This window comes from Pelodiscus sinensis, chromosome 13, assembly GCF_049634645.1.
Source record: "Pelodiscus sinensis isolate JC-2024 chromosome 13, ASM4963464v1, whole genome shotgun sequence".
In the NCBI taxonomy this organism is placed as follows: domain Eukaryota; kingdom Metazoa; phylum Chordata; order Testudines; family Trionychidae; genus Pelodiscus; species Pelodiscus sinensis.
Genome location: NC_134723.1, coordinates 16,148,138 through 16,166,232, shown reverse-complemented (window position 1 = coordinate 16,166,232; position 18,095 = coordinate 16,148,138).

The following is an 18,095-nucleotide window of genomic DNA, read 5'->3' as shown; positions in this document are numbered from 1 at the left end:
TGAAGTGTGGACTTAGAATTTTTGCTGTTATGGAGCATTTCATCTGTAGTAGCTGCAAATAGATTTTGCTTGTCAAATAGCAAGTCCTCCACTGTGGGCTGGAGTTCACGGGGAACTCCAGAAGACTGGAGCCAAGAAGCTCTACGCATCACCACTGCTATAGCTATAACTCGGGCTGCGGTGTCAGCAACATCCATTGCGGTTTGGAGAGCGGTGTGGGCGATTATATGGCCCTCATGAACTATTGCTTTCAAGATGGATCTTTTGGACTCAGGGAGATGTGGCATCAGTTCTCCCAGTTTCAAGTAATTGTCAAAGTCATGATTTGCTAAGAGAGCGGAGTAATTCGATACTCTGAGTTGTAGGGTGGAAGAGGAGTATACTTTCTTGCCAAAGGAGTCCAACTTTTTGTGGTCTTTGTCTGTGCTGCCCGTCCTGTATTGTGGGAGGTTTGCACGTTGTTGTGCTGAGTCTACAACTAATGAATTAGGTTGTGGGTGCATGAAGAGAAAGTCCTTGTCTCTTGAGGGGACAAAGTACTTTCTGTTTATTTTCTTATTAGTTGGTTGAATGGATGTGGGTGTTTTCCACAGGTCTTCCGAGGTCTCCATTATTGCCTCGTCTATGGGCAAGGCAATCTTGCTATGTAGTGTAGGATGTAGATTTTTTTAGCAATTGGTATTGTTTCTTCTGCACCTCTTGCAGGGAGACGTTCTGGCTTGTCGCTACTCTCTTGAATAGTTCCTGGAACTGTTTTAGATCGTCAATTGCTCCAGAGTCTGATGGTACTACGGCGTCCTCTGGTTGTGCATTGACGGCATCAGAGTATGTGACATTTATTGAATGAATGTCTGATTCATTGTCTGAGATTCGTTCCGCCTCTTCCTCCGAAAGACTTGCTGGAGGTAGGGGCTGTGGCCAAGGCAAGCTTCTCCAGGATGGAGTGGAGCGAGCTGGGGAGCGGCGTCCGTATGGTTCCCATTGTCCCCATTGCGATGGATAAGATGGGGGTGGGTAAGGCCAGTATGGATGCCATGGGCTCTGTTGAGGTGGAGCCCTCTAATGATGGGAGCGAGACTTCCTACGTGATGCATGTCGTGAGGAATAGACCGTGTGACAGTCATCCTCAGGAAGAGAAGCGTCTTGAAAGGATAAAGGTGACATAGACCTGGGAGGGGATTGCCTTGATGGAGACCTCCCAGGGGAGTAAGACATAGAAGGCAGGCACAGATAGTGATGCCTGCTGTGTGAGTCAGTTTCCTGCTGGGGCTGATCCCTAGCAGCCTCATCTGGCTGCTTGTCTGGCTGTGCTGGCAGCATCAGTGCAGCATCATGCTGCTTAGCTGTAGCTGGTGCCGGCTGCTTAGCAGGCTGGACCTTGTTTTGCTGCGGTGCCGTGGCTTTAATCGGTGCTGCAGCTTTAAGCTGTGCTGGGGCTTTCGGTGCTGCTGAGGCTTGAAGAGGCACCGGGCTGGAAGTGGCGCCATGGTTTGAAGCGGCACTGCGGTTTGAAATGGTGCCGGCTTTTCTTGCCGTGCCGGCTGCCTGGAGTGCTCCCAGGGCCGCTCAGCTGTAGCACGCCCCAATGCTGGTGCGGAGTGAGAGGATCACCCTGAAGCCTTTGTGTCAGGGGTCCTCCCACTGTGGTGTGCCTCTCCTCTGTGTTTTGGAGAGGAAGAGGCTGGAAGGCAGCGGGATGGTGAGGCTCTGACTCTTGGCTCACTCCTGGAGGGTGGAGTGGGGTGGGGTGGGGTGGGGTGGGTTGGGGTGGGGGGGGCTCTTGTCATGCTGTCGCCTGTTCCCCAATGGGCTGTAAAGCCTTTTTGCATAGAATCATTCTCAGGCGGAGCTCTCGGTCGTTTCTGGCTCTCGCTGTGAGTGAATTGCAATGAGTGCAGCTGTGGGGAGAGTGAGTTTCCCCCAAACAGTGAATGCACTTTGAATGGCCATCTGAAGCCGGCATAGGATCCCGGCATTGATCGCATTTTTTAAAGCCTGAGGAGCTGGACATGGCCGGTTCTCTCCTCCTTGAGCTTGTTCTATTTATTTATTTATTTATTTATTGGCTGTTATTGTTGTTGTCGTCTGTCTCTGTGTGGCGTTGTTGTTTTTAATCTCTTTTCTTTCTTTCCTGTGTTGAACAGCCGGGAGAACGCTGATTCATCGGAGTCCGGGTTTGAAGCGGGTTCAAGCCCCCTGAGGGGGGATTTTGTTAAGTCTATCCTTCCTATTACTAGTTGTTGTTGGGTTTTTTGGGGGGGGGGGGGGAGAAAGAAACAAGGAAAGGCTAACTTGGAATACAACAGGGGAAACAACTATGCCTAAACTAGCTAGAGGGAGAGTAGTCAGAGAGTCTGACAGGAAGCTCCTGTTTGCTCCTGTCGAGGGTGATTAAAGAGGAACTGAAAGGGAGGGGGTTGAGCCGTGCACTTCAGGAGGCAGGAAGGGCTCGAGTGGCTCAACGGGGGAAACTGCTGTACAAAGCTCCCATCTGCGGCTCAGGGCGACCCTTCACCTAGAGTGGAGCACCCAAGGGGACACTACTCGAAGAAGAACTAAAAGATGGTGCACTCACACACTCCAGGAATGAGCCTCAGGTTCAGAGATGACTCAGTCACTGCAGAGGGGCTGGTCTCGTCTGGCAGGGATCCTCCTCAGGCAGGAGTCAGGCTGCTTCAGTCCCAGAATTTCCCCTCACCGCGAAGGGGTGCAGGGCTCAAGGTGCAGGCCACACAACTGCACCAAAATTCAAACTGTAATCTCCTAGCCCAGCATTCAGACCCACACAGAGCTGGCAGCAGCTCCGAACCAGCAGACAGAACCGAGCTGACCATGCGGTGACTGGTCTCACCCAGGGAGCTGGAGAGCCAACTCAGCCTGGCTGGGGAAGCCTCCCAGCAAACTCCACAAACTGGGAACCAACAGTGGAGAAATAAAACCCAGCTGAGGGATCCTGCCGTCAGTTCCCTAGAGGCCAGTTCCTAGGGGAGAACCCTTCATGCAGGCCTGGGGCTTACTAGCTCCCACACAGCCAGTCCTCCTCTTGCCCTGGCTGGCTCCAGACTCCTCCAACAATGGTTAAAGAAGCCCTCAAAGATGATAAAGTCATAGCGGAGAAGCTAAATGAATTCTTTGCTTCAGTCTTCATGGCTGAGGATATCAGGGAAATTCCCAAACCTGAGCCATTCTTATTAGATGTCAAATCTGAGGAATTGTCCCAGATTGAGGTATCATTAGAAGAGGTTTTGGAATAAATTGATAAATTTAACAATAACAAGTCACTGGGACTGGATGGCATTCACCCAAGAGTTCTGAAGGAACTCAAATAGGAAATTGCAGAACTATTAACTGTGGTTTGTAACCTATCCTTTAAATAAGCTTTCGTGCCTAATAATTGGAAGATAGCTAATGTGACACCAATATTTAAAGAGCTTGAGGATACCCCACAGGAAGATATTTAAGTGCTTCTTCCTGGGTTCTCAAAAGGGATTTTTTCATTTGGATGGTGGAATCTGTGATCTTGGGGAGTTTTTTAAGTTGAAGACTTTAAAATACCCTGCCACTAAAGTCTCTTGTGGGCCTCCACCTTTTGTACGTCTACACAGCAGTGTTGTTTTGGAATAACTGACGATAATACACTACAAGCAGTTATTTTGACATAATGTCGAACTGGAGGACTTCTTACTCCTGTGACCCTCATTTTACAAGGAGCAAGGGAAGTTGGAGGAAGAGTGCTCTTCCTCAAACTTCCTGCTGCGTAGATAGCACCAAAAGCTGAAATAAGCTATTTTGACTTAAGCTACACAATTGATGTAGCTCAAGTTGTGTATCTTATTTTGGCTTTAGCCCTGCTGTGTAGATGTGCCCGAAGTGCCAGAATGGGTAACAGCCTTGATAGTTTTAGATACAGATTATGTTTTAGATACAGATCACTGTTTTAGATACAGATTATGACCATAGTGAGTTGGACTATGTTGAATTAGACAGGCCAGCTGAAACTCATTCACTGATACCAGCGAGCCCTTCTCCTCTGAGTTACAAGCCCCTCTATAACCCATAATCATTTACCTTAACCATATAAATCACAGAGGAAAGTAATTGCATTTAACTGAAGCTGCTCTCATTTTGAAGTAGCCATCAATTTAAAGCCACAGAAAGAAATAATACAATAGAAGCGGCAGCTTCTGTACAAAATTATATAGTCTCAGGGGGGCAGCCATGTTAGTTTGTAACTTTAAAATAAGTAAAACGAGTGATCCGGTAGCACCTTAAAGCAGTGGTTTCCAACCTATTTTATACTGCAGACCGACAAATACACTCACAAACTCCTGGTGGATTGGTAATATTTGCACATTTGAAATAAAATATGCTGGAGCTGAAGCCGGCTGCTATGCGGCAGCTCAGGGGCTGGGGCACAAGACTCCCTTGATTACATGAACTTATTCAGTATGCCTCTTGGCATTCAAATAGAAATCATACTGTGGACTAAATTGGGCTTCTCATCATGCAAAAAATGACAAGTCTAATGGCGAGGCAGGAGAAAGACAAGACTAAAGTATTTTGAAGAAAAGAAAAGAAAAGAAAAGAAAAGGTTAAAGGGCAGTGCTGTTGGAGTAGCTTGCAGACTATCATCTGTATCCAGAGCAAAATGTGACAATTATTTTAATACAATTTTAAGACTAAGATATAGAGGAATTAATAGCAAAAATGTAGATAAAACCAGACTCAACAGTATTTACAATGGTTAAATTTACCAAAAATATCCCAGTACTGTTTGCTATTTTTGGAAATGGGACTTTCAGATCACTCAAACTGAGATTAGAGAGAAATGTCTCTCTTTTGGTGCACATATCAGAGCTATGTTTATAGCGACTTCCACAGCGTAACTTTGTAAAGCTGGGCACAATCCCTACCCTTCGTGGTTCATGTCACCCTGAAAAAGGGAAACAGGGAAACATTACTAGGAACAGGCTTGCAAAGGCCGTTATTGGGGATAGAGGCAGAACTGGGTGTGTTGTAACTCAGTAACTAGGTTAAATTGACTGATTTCCTTCCTCATCCCCCACGTGTTGTTGGGAAGGAGTGTTGGGAAGGCTTGTGCAGTATGTGGGACCCTTTGCTCCCAAATTAGCATCAGACCAGTCCCACCTACAGTACTGAACAAGGCCCTTCTGGGGCCACCAAAGGAAGGAGCACCCAATGAGGGAGGCCTTCATAATCCTAGAGGCCCCTGCTGGGAGGGATGTCTGCTCCTCAAGGTGCGGCCACTGAGCCCTCTCCCCACCCCACCAGAGAGAAACCAGGACAGAACCAGTTGTGACCTTCTGCTGGGGACTGAAGGTCAGTGCTCTCTCCTCCCTTCCTCCCAGACCAGCTGCTTCCACCGCCTCTCACCTGCCAAGCCTGGTTGGATGCTGCTGGCCGCAGGCGCAAGGGGTGCGGGCAGGCAAGCCAGGCAGATGATTAGCCCTGGGTTCTAGAATCCTCCTGGCTGCTCCGCTCCCTGCACCCTTCTGCTTGCTTGAATTTTGGCACGCATGTGCTGATGGGAGCACTGAGGCTGCCTGATTGGCTCCTGTGAGCAATGTCAATCTCACAGATGCAGGACACCAGTAGGGACATGGTGTGACATGAAACAGAAGCCCATAGCAGAAGGCTGTTTTAAACTGCGAACATATTGATGACAGCGGCTGCGATGGACTCATCTCTGCAACCTGATAGGTGGAGTGGGAGGTTGGGAGCCTCCCACATCGAATAGTGATGCGAGGCAAGTCCAGTCCATGCTCCTTGCGGGGGGTGTGTGTGGGGGACACAGTAGACCAGTTTGCTGCTTGTGGGGGAGCTTGTGAAGCTTGGGAGGCCCCACTTATGGGCCTTATTGAAATCCTAGGAGGCTCTCAGGTGTAACGACCCCTCCAGACTGGCCATGCGCCAGGGATATACCCCAGCCCCATGGGTGTGGCCTGGCAGCATGCTGCAGCCTGACAGCCAATGGTTTTCAGCCCTGCACCAGTCTGCAGATCAGCAGTTGGGAACCACTGCCTTAGGGTATGTCTACACTACAGCGTTATTTTGAAATATCTTATTTCGAAATAAGTTATTTTGAAATAACGCATCTAAACACAAAATGCGTTTTGAAATAGCATTTTGCTATTTTGAAATAGTGTGTCCACACTGAGTGGATGCTGAATCGCATTTAAGGCCAGATGGAACCAGGTCTGGCAGGGCATCAGGTCAGGAGTTACTTTGTGTGGCTGCTGCCTGAGGCTATTTCAGGCCTGTGCTTAAAGGGACGCCCCCTGGACAGCCGGTTCTCAGCTTTCCCTGCTTGCTTGCCTACCTCGATGAGGGACAGCAAAGCATTTTGTCTCTGCGTGCTCTGGTTGCCCTCACTCAGGACACCACAGCACTCTGCAACATGGAGCCAGAGCTGCCCCAGGGCACGCTGGTGCTTCTCTTGGACGCGTTGCTGAGAGCATGGCTGCACTTTCTGCAAGCTGCCATCTGGGAGGTCCATGGGGGGGGGGGGGGTGTCAGTATCCAGGAGGCCCTGCAGGAGAGCTTCAACAAAAACTAATATTGGAGACTCCATAAAATGTATCATTGAGTGAGTTCTTGTTCCTCCATTAGGGTACGTCTACACTACAACATTAATTCGAACTAACTTAGTTCGAATTAGTTAATTCGAACTAAGCTAATTCGAACTCATGGATCCAGACTAAAAAACTAGTTCGAATTAGCGTTTTGCTAATTCGAACTAGCATGTCCACATTAAGTGGCTTAAGGATGGCCGGAAGCAGTGCCGGCAGGGCATCAGAGGAGGACTTAGAGCGTGGAGATGCTGTCTCAGGCTAGCCGAGGGCTGTGCTTAAAGGGACCCGACCCCCACCCCGGACAGACAGTTCTCAGGGGTGCCCCGCTTGCAAAGTCCTGGCTTGGATTGCCCGGAGTACCCACACTGGGCACATCACAGCACTCGGCCATCAGCCTGGCTGCACTTGCCGCAGGCTGCCATCTGGGGAGAGGGAGCAATTGGGGGGCTGCAGGAGAGCTTCCACCCCCAGAAGCCTGCAGAGCCAGCCCAGTCCTCCCCATCGGGGGCTCGTGCCCCATTCCTCCCTCACCTCCTTCCACTTACCCTTCCCTAGCCCCTCTTCTTGATGTACAAAATAAAGGACAATTGTGTTAAAAAATGGAATCTTGTCTTTATTGAACAAAACTGGGGGAGACCGGGAAAAGGAGGTGGGAGAGGAGAAGAGAGAGGCTGGGAGAGGGGAGGGCAACTAAAATGATCAGGGGTTGGGAACAGGTCCCATATGAAGAGAGGCTAAAGAGACAAGGACTTTTCAGCTTAGAAAAGAGGAGACGGAAGGGGGACAGGATAGAGGTCTCTAAAAGCAGGAGTGGGGTGGAGAGGGTGCATACAGAAAAGTTCTTCATTAGTTCCCATAAAGAAGGACTAGAGGACACCAAAGGAAAGGAAAGGGTAGCAGGCTTCAAACTAGTAACAGAAAGTTGTTCTTCACAAAGCAAAGAGTCAACCTGTGGAACTCCTTGCTGCAGGAGGCTGTGAAGGCTAGAACTTGAACAGAGTATAAAGGGAAGTGAGATCAAGTCATGGAGGTTGGGTCCATGGAGTGGTATTAGCCAGGGGGTAGGAATGGTGTCCCTGCCCAAGGTTTGATGAAGGCTGGAGAGGGATGGCACGAGACAAATGGCTTGGTCACTGTCTTCGGTCCATCCCCTCCAGGGTCCCTAGGGTTGGCCACTGTCGGCAGACAGGTTACTGGGCTAGATGGACCTTTGGTCTGACCCAGGACGGTCATTGTAAGCTCAGGGCTCAGGGTCGGGCGTCTCAGTGGACCACCTTGATTTTCATGCACACCTCCTCCTGGGTGGCCAGGCTGGCAGCTCTCCTGCCCTAGATGGCCACTTTCCTGTGCCTAGTGGGGAGGTCATGGACAAGGTCCACGATGTCCACACTAGCCCAGGTGGGTGCCCGCCTCTTGCGGTCCCGGGCAAGCTCCCGTGAGCCGCCAGCCTGGTCCCAGGAAGAGGGGGAGAGCTGGGGGGGCAGCGGGTGGCTGGCTCGAGCCGCGCCAGGTGCAGGGTCTGTTGGCTGGGTGCTGGCAGGCTTGCACCTGGCACGGGCACCGTAGCCAGCCCGTGCCCCTTTAAGGGGGCCGGGGCCGGGAGGGGGGCAGTAGAGTTTCCCTGGTGTTGGCCAGAGTGGCCACCAGGGAAACCTGGGGAGGGCTAGCCTCCCACTAGTTTGAATTAAGGGTCTACACAGCCCTTAATTCGAACTAGTAAATTCGAAGTAGGCTTAATCCTCGTGGAACGAAGATTACCTAGTTCGAACTAAGCGCTCCGTTAGTTCGAATTAAATTCGAACTAACAGAGCGCTAGTGTAGCGCCTATGAAAATTAGTTCGAACTAACATCCGTTAGTTCGAACTAACTTTGTAGTGTAGACATACCCTAAGTGACTATTGAAAGTAGACAAAACCACAGAAGTTTAGCTCAGTACTTTGCACAGCACTTTGAACAGAAAGGCACTTACAAAAGCAGACAGAGGCTGATTCTGCTGTGTGGAAGAATCAGGTTCATCTGAATTTTGAAGGTAAGAAACCGATATTACTAAAACAATAATAGTTGGCCTACATTTAGTACATTTAATCTTCAAAGTGCTTTTACAAACATTAATGCAGTATAATGTCACTATTCTCTGGCATGGTTCCTTACAGGTGAATGCTATTAAAGCTGTTCTCAAGTCTTCAATTTCATGTTCATGCAATCCAAGTTTGGAGCTATGCTGGAGGAAAGAAGGTACATTCATCAAGCCTTAACCAGGGGCAGGGCTATCTGGAAGGCTAGGGCTATATAAAGCCCACTCCTCAGTGACCAGGGAGCTAGCAACCAGGAGCAGCTAACAGAGTTTCTTGGGGGAGTTTACATGGGGAGTTTGAAAGGGGCTTGATGTGCTTGGCATTCTTTAAAACTTCTTTTAAACTAAACTAAATCCCAAACTACCAGATTTAAATAATAACCCTATCAAGAATCTTATTAATTGTAGGAGAGAATACAAGTAGTAGCCCAGCAACAATGTGGGGGTTATCCTGTTTATTGCACCCAATGAAGCATGTACAATTACCTGCCCTATGGACAGGTAGCATATGTGTGCATTCAGTGCAAGGAGCTCCTGACCCTCAGAGTCCATGTATGGACTTCGGAAGCCAGCGTGGCTGAATTGGAGGAGCTAAGAGAGGCAGAGAGATACATAGATGAGGCTTTCCAGAACACCACAGAATGGTCCCACCTCCTATCAGACAGCCCCTGTGCTGTCAAGGAGAATAAAAGGCTCAGGGAAGGAGAACATTCAACTGGAGCAGAGGGAAATGATCCCATAGTTGGGACCCTCCTTCCAGAGGATGTTATGGTCTCCTCTCACACTGAGGATACATATCCAGGAGAGGGAACTCCAGTTATTAGGAAAAGGCATGTGTTAGTAATGGGGGATTAGATCATTAAAAACATAGACAGCTGGATTTGCAATAACTCAGAGAACCATATGGTGACTTGCCTGCTTGTTGTGAAGGCTGAGGATCTTGAGACATCTGGATAACTTAAGAATATAGGTAACCACCGTACTTATGATTTATTTGGTTCCTGGAGAACTGTCGTAAATTGGGCCATCATAAGTTGAATCCTTATTGCCCATAGGGGTAATGTTATGAATGCAGGTTCCGTTCCTGGCCTGCTTTGCCTCCTGGGAGTTGTAGTCTCCTGGAGCCAGTGGTGCGAAAGGCGGCCAGAGCTGGCCAGGGACTGTGCTGGACACCCCACGTTGCAGCACGAACAGCGCCCTGAACAAGCTGGGGGCTGTGCTGGGCAGTAGGCAGCCCCATAGCTTGAACGGCACCCAGAGAAAGCTGGAGGCTGTGCTGGGTGATAGGTGGCTCCGCAGCTCCCCGAGCAGGCAGCCATAAATGTGGGGGGTTGTTGGTTGGGCAGTCGTAAGTTGGGGGTTACCTGTAGTGCTGGGGAGGAGCTGTTGGGTGTGGTACATGTAGATATCAATGACATAGGCAAAGGTAGGAGAGAGGTCTTGGAAGCAAATTTAGGCTGATAGGAAAGATTGAAATCCAGGACCACAATGGTAGCATTCTCTGAAATCCTTCCAGTTCCACATGCTGGGCCAGGTAGGCAGGCAGAATTGCAGGGTCTCACTGTGTGGATGAGACGATGGTATAAGGAGGAGAGGTTTAGATGTATTAGGAACCGGGGAAAATTTTGGGAAAGGGGGAGCCTATTCAGGAAGGATGGGCTCCACCTAAACCAAAATGGAACTAGATGGTTGCCACTTAACATTAAAGAGGTCGTAGAGTAGTTTTTAAACTGAGGGCTGGGGGATAGCTGACAGGTATGGAGGAGCACATGAATTGATCAGAGACATCTCTTGGGGTGGGTCTATTAATAGAGATTCTCTATGTTCTAGTAAGGAGAAGAGAATGGAAGATTATAAAATATGGGTAAGATCAGATAAGAAACAGTCAAATAAAAAAAAGAGTGCCATTCAATCACATCAGGAAATGGAAGACAGTTAAATAGTGTCACATTTTTAAACTGCTTATACACAAATGCTAGAAGTCTAATAAGATGGACAAACTTCAGTGCCTCATGTTAAAGGAGGATATTGAAATAACAAGCATCACAGAAACTTGGTGGAATAAGGACCATCAATGGGACACAGTCATATCAGATAGAAAATATATTGGAAGGATGGAACACGTCATGCTGGGGGGGGGGGAGGGGGGCAGTGGCAATATATATGAAAGAAAATTTAAAATTAAATGAAGTAAAAATCTTAAATGAACTCCACAAAATCACTATGGATAGAAATTCCATGCTCTAATAATAAGAATATAGCAGTAGGGATATATTACCAACCACCTGACCAGAATAGTGATATTAACTCTGAAATACTAAGGGAGATTAGAGAAGCTATAAAAAAAACCCTCAATAATAATAGGGAATTTCAACTATCCCCATATTGACTGGGTACATGTCACCTCAGGACGGGATGTAGAGATAAAGTTTTTTGACACCTTAAATGACTGCTTCTTGGAGCAGCTGGTTCTGGAATCCATAAAAGGAGAGACGATTCTTGATTTAGGTGAAACAAAGGATCTGGTCCAAAAAGTAAATATAACTGGATCGCATGGAAATAGTGACCATAACGTAATAAAATTTAACATCCCTGTGGAGGGAAAAATGCTACTGCAGCCCAAGACTGTTGTATTTAATTTCAGAAAGGGAAACTACACAAAAATGAGGGGGGTAGTTAAACAGAAATGAAAAGGTAAATGCCAAAAGTAAAATCCCTGCAAGCTGCATGGAAACTTTTCAAAGACACCATAGTAGAGGCCCAATTTAAATGTATACCCCACATTTAAAAAAAAAAAAAAAAAAACCAGTAAGAGAACCCCACTCAAAAAAAAAAAAAAAAAAAAAAAAAAAAGTGCCACTGTGGCTTAACAACCAAGTAAAAGAAGCAGTGAATGATAAAAAAAGCATTGTTTAAAATGTGGAAGTTAAATCCTAGTTGAGAAAATAGAAAGGAGCATAAACTCTGTCAAATTAAGTGTAAAATATAATAAGAAAAGCCAAAAAGGAGTTTGAAAAACAGCTAGCCAAAAACTCAAAAAGTAATAGCAATTTTTTAAAGTACATCAATAGCAGGAAGCCTATTAAACAACCAGTGGGGCCACTGGATGATCGAGATACTAAAGAAGCACTTCAAGAGAATAAGGTCATTGAGGAGAAATTAAATACATTATTTGCTTCAGTCTTTCATGGCTGTGGATGTTAGGGAGATTCCCAAACATGAGCCATTCTTTTTAGAGAACAAATCTGAGGAATTGTCCCAGATTGTCCTGAGAGGAGGTTTTGGAACAAATTGATAAACTAAACAGTAACAAGTCACTTGGACAAGATGGCATTCACACAACAGTTTTGAAAGAACTCAAATGTGAAATCGTGGAACTATTAACTATGGTTAATGTATCCTATAAATCATCTTCTGTACAAAATGATTGGAAAATAGGTAATGTAAATGCTAATGTGAGGCCAATATTTAAAAAGGGCTCTAGAGGTGATTCTGGCAATTACAGACTAGTAAGTCTAACATCTGTACCAAATTAGATGAAAATATTTTGTTGGGGAAAGTCAACATGGTTTGTGTAAAGAGCAATTGTGTCTTACTAATCTATTAGAGTTTTTTGAGAGGGTCAACAAGTATGTGGATGAGGGGGATCCAGTAGATAGAGTGTACTTAGATTTCCAGAAAGACTTTAACAAGATCCATCACCAAAAGCTCTTAAGCAAAGTAAGTTGTCATGGGATAAGTGGGAAGATCCTCTCATAGACTGATAACTGGTTAAAAGACAGGAAACAAAGGGCAGGAATAAATGGTCAGTTTTCAGAATGGAAACTAGTGCAGATTTCCATGTTTAGGTCAATTATAAGTAAATGGCAGATTTTAGTTAAATGTACTTACTGTATCTCAATATTGGTCTTGTTTGGTATGGATAAAAGTTTGATAATGAATAATTACATCCAGTTAAATACCAAAAAGATGGAAGTTAGAGAATAGTCCAACTTGATTGCCCCATGAGCAGATTCTTACCTATGCTTCATTGGCAGGGTGCCATCTCCAGTGTCATTAGCCATAATAATTCAGAAGAAAGTCTTGCTACTCAATTTCATATTATTCTTTCAGCCTTCAAATTATTGCCTAGTCACATATTCTTCTAGGTCAGTGCTTCTCAACTCGTTTCAGTCCATGGACCACCAGGCCAATCAAAAAATTTTCATGGACCAACTCCAGCACATGTAGCACAGGACGAACGACACAGAAACCACTCAGCATGACAGCGGCAGCTACACTGATGCTCAGAGCCTCAGACAGAAGTTACTGGCAACACAATGTGGTTGCATCCTAGGTGATACTATGGATGACATGCCGCATGCTTGTGAACATGGTGTAAAACAGCCTAACGGTGGCACCTGCTCATGCTGTGTGACTTTGGACAATGTTCCTGTGGACCACTGAAAAAGTCACCATGGACCAGCAGTGGTCCATTGACCACCAGTTGAGAACCACAGTTCTAGGTGATGCAGAGATTTGTCCATTTGTTTTATTGTTTTATATTCAGTCTACAATTTCGTTGTCTTGATGATGCTGAATTATATAGCTGATGATGAATTGTACAGTTTGAGTAGAACTTAAGGAGCACATAGGCCAGTGCTGGCTCTCTGCCCTAACCTGAATTTAATCCATTTGTGCTTATACAGAGTGAAAAACCAGCAATATAGAACTCCTGTCTTAAGAGAACCACATTAGATTCCATTTTTCTATTTATAAGAAATTTTCTCAGGAACTGGTCCTTCCCATCAAAATGCCTGGTGGGCAGGCGCTGATCATAGAAATGACACTTGAACATTTTTATATTTATTTTAAAATACAATAAAAGGTCAACATTAAAATGCATTTAGGGAAAGTCTGGAGGAATTTTTTAAAATCAAAGTATTTTGGAAAAAATAGAAATGGCTTCTAAAACAGAAAGAAGATTGAACATAGGAAACCTAATTTAAAATACGAAGACACAAGACAATGGGTTCAAGTGGAGTTGCACTAGGAATGAATTGGACCAATTGCCTTTCATATTTTTTACATGCTGCACTTCCTACTTGGGAGTACTTAACAGGCACACATTTCCCTTAGGCAGTACTGAAATAGAGTGTGTGTGTTATATATACATTAGTCTAGCAACAGATGGATATCTAAACAACACACACCCACCCACATTTTAGTAACTTTCTAGAACACTGTTGATGAAAATTAAAATCTTTACATCTCCTGGATATTTTAAGGCAAATTAAATGCTATATTGGTAAAAATTAAAACTTTACATGAAAAGTATGCATCAATACACTGACAGTGAATCTAGCTTCTCCTCCTCTCCCAACATGCTGTAGTCTCTTACAAACTATACCCCAGCTTCTTAAAAACACATCACCTCAGAATATGTATTTTACAAAGATATTTACTGCCAAACTATAACTAAGCAAAAGAAAAGAGTCTTAGTTTCATTTACTCTAAATCTCTCACTATATAAAACTGGGTTATGTCCCTCACCATGCACCATTCGTATCAAAAAGTCCATTGTTCAGCCAAATACATTCCACTGCACCCTACTGCTTGGTTGATTTTTCTCTTTAAGTATTACACTTTACAATTTATTCACTACAGGTTTGACCTCTCTGGTCTGGCACCCTCAGGACCTGACTGGTCCCAGATGAGGGATTTTGCTGAACCATGAGAGGTAATTTTGGATCACTGCCACCTGCCCTGCTGGCTTGGCTGCTGGCCTCCTGGCCAGCTCCATACCTCCTACTGGCCTCTCTGCCCTGTCATCCTCACTGGGCAGCAATCACTGCCTTGGCTCCAGGACCTGTCAGGTAGCCCTATGCTGGGGCTTCGGGATCAGCTGTGCAGTCCCATGCTGGGGCTCCAGGACCTGTTGAGCAGCTGCCTGCCGCCCTGGCACTCTGGGACCTGCTGGGAAGCCATGTGTGCCACCCTGGAGTTCTGAGACCCACAGAATAGCTGCGCACGTTGCCCTGGAGCTCTGGGGTCCACAGGACAGCGGCATACTGCAGCTCCCTGCCCCACTGAACTACTGCAGCTCCCAGCTCCACAGGGAAGCCACATGCTAGGTCAGCCAACCCTGCTGGGCAGCCCTGCTGCCACACACCGTCAACTCACTGCAGGCAGCCTACTGCCCTGCTGTCTCCACAAGGATCCTTGTTGCTGGCCTTCTACCAGGACTCTCTGGTGCTGCAGCATCCATGCCGGACCATGGATATTGCCAGACGAGAGAATCCTAGTTAAGAGAATTTCAACTTGTACTTAGAAAACATCAATTTTAAGTAATCAACAGTATGGTTTATTTTTGAAATCTAAGATTGCAATAGATTGTTTAATATTAAACAGCACATGAATTTGCATGAATTTAACTTTTATTATTAAAGTTAGTTGGCAACACAGTTGTACGCTAGCAATAATCAGGGTTTTGCAGTGAAGCATACTACTTTCAAAAGAACAGCATCTAGGTTGTCTTCAGTGCAGAAACCAGACACACATATTTCCAGTTAGACCATATGGTAAATTCAATAAACACATACATGAATTCAAGTATCTGTACTTAACTCCAGCTCTCAGGGGTACCTTCAGCTGAGCTACTGAACCATTTTAATAGACTTTTCTACAAACCCAATAGGAAGAGAGCTTTCATTAAGATTAAATTATTTATTGATTGAATCATCCCAAGACCTCTAATAATTTAAACTTATTTTACGTGTGTGTGAGACTGACATTTTTGTGGATTTGAAATGGAGGACCCGGTTTGAATTAATTGTAAATAAAATTAAAAAAATTCAAACAATAAAAAACTTACGTTGAATAGAAGGAACTTTTCTATTAAACCCTTAATGTGGACAGGCATATTTAGGCTCTCTCCCTGCCATTCTGTTTCCCAGAGATCTGACTGCAGGACAGTAGGGCCCTTGCTAGTAAATCCACACCACTCTCAAAGGGTATGTTACAAAGAGAAAAGCAACTGAGAAGGTTTAAGTTTTGTGCTTTGATATTACTTATACATTGCAATAGTTTGACCCGAGTACTGAAAAATTAGAGAGATTAATTCTGGACTATTCCATCAAAGGGAATTTGATTTTCTAACTTTACATTTTTTATGTAGAATATCCTGACCTTTTGAATATGGTCTTTATTTCAGATCATGGCTCCAGCAAACTCTTCCCCTGTCCTCCTAGACCTAAACTGTCAGACTCGGGCCTGTCATGTATCCTTTAGTTCTTATTTGTCCTCTGGAATATCCTGCTGTGGCAGTAGCTGTTATTTCAGTAGTTGTCCTACTGATGCTGTGAAGATAAGCTCTCTCTGAAGTTGATAAATCAGGAAACTATTTATCTTGGGGATGTAAAATTGCAGTTCCTACAGGTTAAACTAAAGAATCTCCTCTATAAAACTTAACCAGTCTGAGCTGTAAGAATGCAGAGGACAATGATGAATGCATGTCTACCAGATACTATAAGGCAATACTTTATTTATTGGGTCTGTGAGCTGTTAAAAATTAGTATTTCTTTAACATGATGCTTCAAAATGTGAAGATGTTATTTAGTTATGGCCCCTGTATACTCCTTGATGCTAACTGCTTATTGTGCTGAAAAGGAATTTTTTTTTATATCTTAATTTGCAAAATTATCAGGTCTTTGTAATCCAGGTGGTTATTTCCATATTAGCAATGAACAAACTCATTAGTAAGACATCAACCCTACAACATGCCTCTCCTCCTCATAGTGGTTCAATAAGGCCCTGATCCTGCATGCCTTGTGCATACAACATTTTCACTGACTTAAAGAAGAGGGTTTGGGGACACAAGAATGCAATGTCTAGTTTTAAACATCTGGTTGTACTGACTTTTACAGGCTAATAATCATTACAAATATAGAAACTGAGAATTTTCTATAGGAAAATGAATTAGTTAACCTTTATTTCATTTTTCCAAACTCCCGAACCCGATCGACTTAGAAAAATATCCTTGAGTCTAGTAGACAAATTTACCAAAGGTAAATAGCCCTTTACTCTGACCAATTGGGTCAATATAGATTTTTTTTATAACCATTGACTCAATTTCTTAAAGGTTTTGCCAAACCATATATGATAAACTAATAAAAAAGTTGTTATTTCTTGAACTAACAAAAGCGCACATATGAGGACAGATTCCAAAGCTTTAAATGAAAAAAAATTTTTTTTGAGAAAAAACCCTTGATGCAGATATATAGGATAAATAAATAAAAACAATTTTACGCAAAAAAAGATTAATTTAACTATTCAATAACTACATAAAATTGGTCACAGTTTACTTAAATGTGAACCAAAGATAAGTCAAAGCAAGTTCTGTAAACTATCTGTTAAGTTAGAATATTCTATGGCACAATTTTTCACAAAAGTTAAGGCAGAGACCAACATTTTATATAAAAATAGCTGGGCTTCTAAAGAAGGAAATAACCATTTTTCATGATGAGCTTTGTTAACATAAGATTATAAATACCCTTATATATACACATAGACAAGATCAATAAAAGGAGATGGAATATTTCACTTGGCATCCATCTTTCAAATAAATCACGATCATATATCCTGGATCCTAATAGAGGTACTCAAGTTCAAGATCTGTAAATCTTCTTGCTACACATACTGATACATATAATAAAAATGCAATATAAATATTGATTTTCACAGAGAAATTCTGTATTATACTAAATTTACAAAACTTGCCAAATGGGCTCAAAAGGACATCTTATTAAGTTAAAGAGAATGAGTTACCTTAACACTCTGCCGGCAAATTAGAATAGCATACCAGTTTATACAGTAACATTTAAACTCTCAGTAAATTCACCTTTTTTCAAACTTTAGCACAACTAAAGTGGTCTTTGTCTTGGCAGAAGAATGTTTAAAGTCTTCATGAGTTTAGCACATTTGGTGTGCTGAGATTACTTAGGTGTAGTATTATTCTGGGCTTTTCAAGGTAGTTTTAAGTCTAAATCTAGCAGCATTATACTGAATTATTAAAGATAAACTATAATAAATATTTATATAAATGTGTTCAATTTAATCGCAAAGTATGTCTTCAACATAAGTAACAACAAATATTATGTGTTAAGTTACCTGTTACAACTTATATCTACTTTACAAGTACTGCATTTGGAATTTCCTCAAGTGAAAATGCCTTTGATAGTGCTAATGTGAGTGAATCACATTTAACTTAGTGTTTTATATCACTATGTGTCTACATCCACACAAACTATATATATATAATAAACACTGTATTTCATTTCTATTATAGATTACAGTTCATCATAAAACATTTTCAATGGAGTTTCCATAATTTATACCTTTCATTTAATAACATTTAAGCGCTTCCACCATCAAAAAGCCAAAATTTCTAG